This window comes from Equus quagga, chromosome 21 (genome assembly GCF_021613505.1).
Source record: "Equus quagga isolate Etosha38 chromosome 21, UCLA_HA_Equagga_1.0, whole genome shotgun sequence".
In the NCBI taxonomy this organism is placed as follows: Eukaryota; Metazoa; Chordata; class Mammalia; order Perissodactyla; family Equidae; genus Equus; species Equus quagga.
In genome coordinates, this window is record NC_060287.1 from 7,459,269 (window position 1) to 7,465,899 (window position 6,631).

At 38.6% G+C, this 6,631-nt stretch overlaps 1 long non-coding RNA gene across 1 annotated transcript; it reads right to left on the bottom strand.

Moving 5' to 3' along the window:
• Positions 1-474: 474 nt before the first annotated feature.
• On the bottom strand, positions 475-5,630 carry LOC124231444 (uncharacterized). The gene is made up of 3 exons (XR_006886526.1): positions 5,572-5,630; positions 4,221-4,268; positions 475-868 (listed from the first exon to the last, which is right to left on the bottom strand). It is a non-coding gene; the product is annotated as an uncharacterized LOC124231444 (long non-coding RNA).
• Between the last annotated feature and the right edge of the window lie 1,001 nt (positions 5,631-6,631).

The following is a 6,631-nucleotide window of genomic DNA, read 5'->3' on the forward strand; positions in this document are numbered from 1 at the left end:
CTTCAGCTAATTTATCCTTCCTGTCATCTGAATAAATAGTATGACTCATTTCTGGAGAAATGCAGTGCCTTCTGCTCTCTGTTTCCATGTCGCCTCAGGTTATACTGCAGTGCCTGTTTGCCCCTGTCACTGGAAGGAAAAGAGATATTTGCTTTTGTATAAAGAAGAACACAGGGGGCTGGCCCCGTGGCCGAGTGGTTAAGTTCGCGCGCTCTGCTGCAGGCGGCCCAGTGTTTCGTTAGTTCGAATCCTGGGCGCGGACATGGCACTGCTCATCAGACCACGCTGAGGCAGCGTCCCACATGCCACAACTAGAAGAACCCACAACGAAGAATACACAACTATGTACCGGGGGCTTTGGGGAGAAAAAGGAAAAAATAAAATCTTTAAAAAAAAATAAAAAAAAAAGAAGAACACAGGGTCTTTCTCTTTACGTTAGATTTATTTTCCTGCTAAATGGATTATTTCGGCCAGGGTAAGTCTAGTGAGAACCAGAATAGCACTCAGTTCATTGATCTTTAGTTAGTTTAAAGAAGGAGGGAACGGAAATTCAGAAATGAAGGAGGCAATTCTCCATTCCATGCATAGAGATTCCAAGAACTGGAGGTGAAGAGGACGCAGCTGCATTTCTTAACTTTTGAATGAAAAGCAATTATGCCAACAGCCTTCATTTTAGATTGCCAGCGTGGGCCTGTGTCATACCCATCCTGACACTCCCCAACCGAAGATTTTAAAGGCCTCCTGTCTTTGTCATTGAGACACCTGTCACCAAGTACACTGAATCAGCATCTCTAGATGCTGGGAAATACATATTCAACATGAATCTATGTAAGAGGCAACAGTAGGGAGGCTGGAATTCTTCAGAATCCTGGAAGAAAAAAAAATGAAAGAAAAATTTAAGCCTAAAAAAGAAGCTGAAGTTGTGAAGAAATTTTCCACCCCATAAAATATATTTCTGATTCCATTTTGACTTGTTTGTCATTGAAAGAAGTTAACCCTCACATCAAGATAACAAAGTAAATTTCTACAAAAAATGTTTTAAGTGTATTAGCAGCAAATATTACTGGAAGAAAGTCTTAGGGAAAAATACAGTTTTCTACATGAGATCTGTAAAATGAAGAGCCATTTGGGCATATTATTACAAGGAAAAATATTTCTAAAGAATTTATTTTTAAGATAGCATAATAATAAGGATGAAATAATCAACCAGCCACATATTCTATTCTTTAAGAAGCATGGTAAAGAAAAAGAAACAGTGATGTTTCAGAGTGCTGGAAAAATTTGGGTCCTCTCTACATGTTAAAACTCATTTTCAAATACATTTATTATTCATTTTTACCCTCTTCATCTTTGCCCTCCTGCTTAGGATCACATCTATGAGTCAATTGCAAAAGCAGCACTCATTTACCGCTTACTCAAGTATATCAAGATATTCAATTTATGATTTCTGAATTCAAAAGGGAGACATCCCCCAGAACTCCAAGTGACACTCAAAAGAACTCAAAATTTTATAGTTCATCAGCTTAGATATCTTTCTGAAGAAAGGCTTATGATTTCTTTATACTGTATTAGCTATTTGATGGTACTTTTACAAGAATGTATTCAACATTGAAAATTAATAATTTTATATAACCAGTGGGGCAACAAAATCAAAATTATTATTTAATACTAACCCTTGCAAGAAGTGCTAAATCAAACCTCCTAAAACATATGATTTTATGAATTATTAAAATTAGAAATATAGTAGTACATGCATGCTCCAATTGTAGCCTATTTTATCTTGACAAATCACGACCAGCCAAAATATCAAAAAATAAATTTTCAGTTTAAAGAATATTAAAGCAGCCACCCAAAAGGTACATATTTCCAAATATATAAATATCAGTTCTAACAAATCTTGATATCAAATGATAACAAAATTACAGTATTAGATCAGAATTCCAGATAAACCAATGAATTAGAGAGGACATGGAATCCATTTATTTATGTAGCAAAATAAAGAGGGGAAAAATTAGGTGTAAAAGAATTTTTGACAGCAAGTACTTGCCAATCTGTCTTCAGGTTAAAACTAATAATATTTTATCATGTTGAATTCAATTTTCATCCATTTCCTTCTGGATATAACAACAGTCTATTTATTAACTGACTAAAACACCTGTTGGCCCTCATTTGTTCTACTTTTTCAACAGAATCTATTTAGTTGACGATATTAATTTGATTAATGTCCAGTCACCAACCTATGAGACCATAGACCTAATGCTCTCTGATATTAAACACTCGGCTTTGCATTTCTTTTTGACTAAGCCTTTGAAACCAGCGCTTTCCAGCAAGTAGTGGAATTAGCCAAATGGAGTATTATTTTTCTCTTCCCTGTCTTATCCTAGTAGATAAAAGTTGGCACACAATAGAACATCTGTGCATCCTTCTTCTCAAGGCAACACCAAGGACATTCCGACTGCTATCTTGACTTGTATTTAATGACCAGCTGAAATACTTACAAACAATATATGTAGTTCAAACAATATACTGACTGAGAATTAACCATTAAAACTTTAGCTCTCCCTGAGTAGGTAGTTAATGAATTGGAAGTCAAGAAATTACCATGCTAGGTGATAAAAACAACATAAGGTTTTCCAAAGAATCCTATAAGGTAGGCATTATAAACTCATTATCTAGGTAACAAAATTAAAGATCAGAAAATCTTCAGCAAATGCATAGCATTGGCATGATTAAAACCCAGGACAGTTGAAAACCCAGTTTTTCCACCATACTAATCATCATGTTTGCTCAATTTTTTTTTTTTTTGAGGAAGATTAGCCCTGAGCCAACATCCATTACCAATCTTCCTCTTTTTGCTGAGGAAGATTGGCCCTGAGCTAACATCTGTGCCCATCTTCCTCTACTTTATATGTGGGACACAGCATGGCTTGACAAGTGGTGCATAGATCTGCACCCAGGATCCGAACCTGTGAATCCAGGGTTGCAGAAGCAGAGTGCGTGAACTTAACTGCTGTGCCATGGGGCCAGCCTCCATATTTGCTCAATTTTTAATTTTACTGTTTTGATATTAAAACAATATTCTTCTCGTATACCTTGAAAATTATCATCATAACACAAAATTGTCTTTTAAAAATAGTCTAAAATTTTATTTTTAGCTTGTGGTAGGCAAAATAATGGTACTCCCAAAGATATCCAGATCCTAATACCCAAAACCTGTGGAATTATTGCCTTACATGGCAAAAGAAACTTTGCCTTTGCAGGTGTGATTAGCTTAAGGACACTGAGATGGGAAGACTATCTTGGATTATTCAGCTCAGCCCAAGGTAATCATAAGGGTCCTTAAAAGAGGGAAACAGGAATGTCAGAGCAGGAGAGAGATTCAAAGATGCTACACTGCTGGCTTTGAAGGTGGAGGAATGGGGTCAGGAGCCGAGGAAGGTAGCCGGACTCTAGAAACTGGAAAAAGCAAGGAAACGGTTTCTTCCCTAGAGCCTCCCAGAGGAATGCAGCTCTGCTGATCCTTTTATTTTAGGCCAGTAAGATTCTTGTCAGACTTCTGACCCCCAGAACTGCCAGGTAATAAACTTGCATTGTTTTCAGTCACTACATTTTTGGTAATTTCTTACAGCAGCAATAGGAAATAAAGTGGTATACAAAGGGCCTTCAGGTGGTCTTGGCCGTGATGAAGCCACCATAAGCATCATAAGGGGCATCAACACTCGCACTGAGGATAGGAGAGACCCTGAGCCATCTTGTTTGGCTCTCTATGCAGCATTTATTTGCCTCTCCACTCTATGCCACAGAGGCCATTTTGTGCTGTATTATAATACCATCCCCAGGACATACTACAAATTGGAATTAGCTGTGTGTCGATTATTTAACAAAAGCTTCGGCTCTCCGTATCCGCTTAGATACAATTAATGAGCCAAAAGAGACCAATCATCAGTTTTAACTGCTGGGCCTTCAGATCGGAGCAACTTTCTGCTTTCTTGCTTTGGAAAGGTCATCATAATTCTATTTTAAAATCCTAAAGATCACAAAACATTTAAAACGCTTCCTTGAAAATTCTGAAAGCTCCCAAGCCCAGTCAGGTCAATAAAGAATGATCATTTAATATTTGTTAAGTGCCCACAGTCTGGAAAATATCATAGCAGACAAAGAAAAAGAGACAAACACACTAAAAAATTATAAGCACTTCTTTGAAAGAAAATAACCCTCACCTGCAGGTCTTGGGAGGAGATAATGCTGGTTGATCAGAAGTAATGACCCTGTAAATTGATTACAAACAGTAAGCCACGATGAAAAAGCCACAGTAATCTCTGTTCCTGGTTAAAATGGCGAGGTCTGTAATTAGACTACAGGAGTAAAAGACCTGAACTCTCCTCTGATCATTTGTAGAGAAAGATCACTGTAACATGATATGTACTTTAGTAATAGCCTTTCAAATTTTGTGAAAATATTTTTCTCATCCTCTGTCCTTGTGGATAATCTCCGTATAATTTTGAACAAAGCATTGTGCTACATGTTATACGAGATACAATAATATTAATAATTGTATTATTATTATTGTATTTTAATTGTAACCGTATTAATAAATGTACTAACATAAGGCCTTCTCTCAAGGAAAGCACCACCTAGTGGAAGAGAGAAAAATGCCTACATGTGCAAAAGCTCTTACTCCCTCACAGCGCTTGGCAGAACATTGCCTGATTTTAAAAGACCTTAATACAAGACTAATTGTGTAATTACAGTACAAGGCAGAATGTGGTAAAGATTAAGTTAGAGGTACAAACAAAACATGATATACTGAAAGTTTCCCAACATCTGAAGAACTATTAGTTTGTATAATTGCCATTTGCTAAATTATAAAGCCAAGCTTGGCATTATATAACTTGCCTAAGGTCAAAAACCTTCTTAAATGGAAACAAAAGTGAAGGAATTTCTAAAAGTTAATGAACTTTTGGCTTGACTTTAAAGGAACCCCATATAGAAGTGTGACAGGAATTTGCAGTCCCCCTTCCTTCGTATCAGAGGAGAGTCTGAATCCCAGGAATTAATTTGAGACTCATGCCATTCCCCATCCAACAGAGAAAGCAACCATTAAAAGTTACTGTGGGTCTTTGTGCCGATGCCAGACCCCAAGTGTTCCATTGTGCAGACCCACCAGCAGCACACAGCATTGCTAATAAAAGAAATATTCTTTCCTTAATAGAGATTTAGATTATATTGTATTTAAGGGGGAAAAGTTTGTGTTTCTAAGATGAGTTTTCTTAATATTTCCTCTAATAGTGAGAACATCAGCGTGAAAGGAGAAAAGGAACATAAAATGGAAAGAGTCACTTAAACCCTATTTCATGGGCCTGGGGCCTGTGAGCCTGGGAAGTTGCAAACATACACACCCACCTAAGGGAAGCCGGCCCCCCCCCCCCCCCCCCCCCCCCGACTGTAGGGCGCAGGAAGGAGAGGCGGTAAGTTCACCCTGTCGGGAAGTTAGCATTTTCAAGAGGGAGATGAGGTCAAATTTCCGAAAGAGAAACTTGAAGGGGCAGATAAAGAACATCAACAACAGACCTGAGGTCGGGGAAGCAGAGAGTCATCCTGGCAGTGTCCTCCTGATTAAGATGTATCTGTAAAGATTGTGGAAATAAGTAAAGGACACCTCATTGAAAATGGAGTTGGGAGGCCTGAAGAGGGGCTCTCACACACGTACCACTCGTTGCAGCCGCACAACCAGCAGGAAGAAGGAAGATAAGAATTATTTGGACAAGGGAGAACATTAACCACGTGGGAATTTTATCTCCTGCTTTTAAGAAAAAAAAGGAAGATCCCTCCCAACCCCAGTAACAGCGCCCTGACCACCGCGTGCAGCCAAGGAGGAACGGCCACCAGCTCCAGCTCTTCTTCTTCTCCAATGAGCTGTCGTCCAAACGCAACTCTCCCCAATTTCCGTCTAAAACTTAGTAAAATCTGACCTGCTCTTTGTCTCTTCGGGCTTGCCTATCTTTCACCATAGCTTGTATATCCTGAATTCCGATTCCTCTACCATTCCCAAATAAAGCCATTTGGCTGGCAAAATAACTGGCTGTTTTATTTTTAAGCTTGGTGAGTGTATGTGAACCCAGACAGCAGGTTCAAAGGGAAGTCTTAATCGACTAGATCTTTCATTTTTTCTCTTCCGTGTTGTAATTTCCATATGAAAGTTCTCTGACTCATATGCCCGCAGTTGGGTGTATTAGTCTTCTAGAGGCTGAATGTCAGGTGTAAAAAATAGAGAATATCGCTCCATTCATTTACTCCAAGGCCCAATCAAGGAAGAGCTGTTAGTCCCCTCAGTGATCCTTACAATACAATAGTGGTACAAGTGATAATCAATAACACCAAAAGGCAGCCCAAAGAGCATCAGCAGAGAGACCCATTACCGCAGAGGAACATATGCAGAGGACGTATGAAGAGACGCTTAAGCTTAAACTTCTATATATGGAGCAGATTAGGAGAAGCACTCACTGAGAAGGAAAGAGAAGGCACATGAAGCCTCTGGTTTATATAAATTTATATCCACAGTAGGCTAACGTTTTGAAATAGTAATCCAAAGGGATTATTTCTGTTCTCAGAAACACCTTTTACTGTGGCC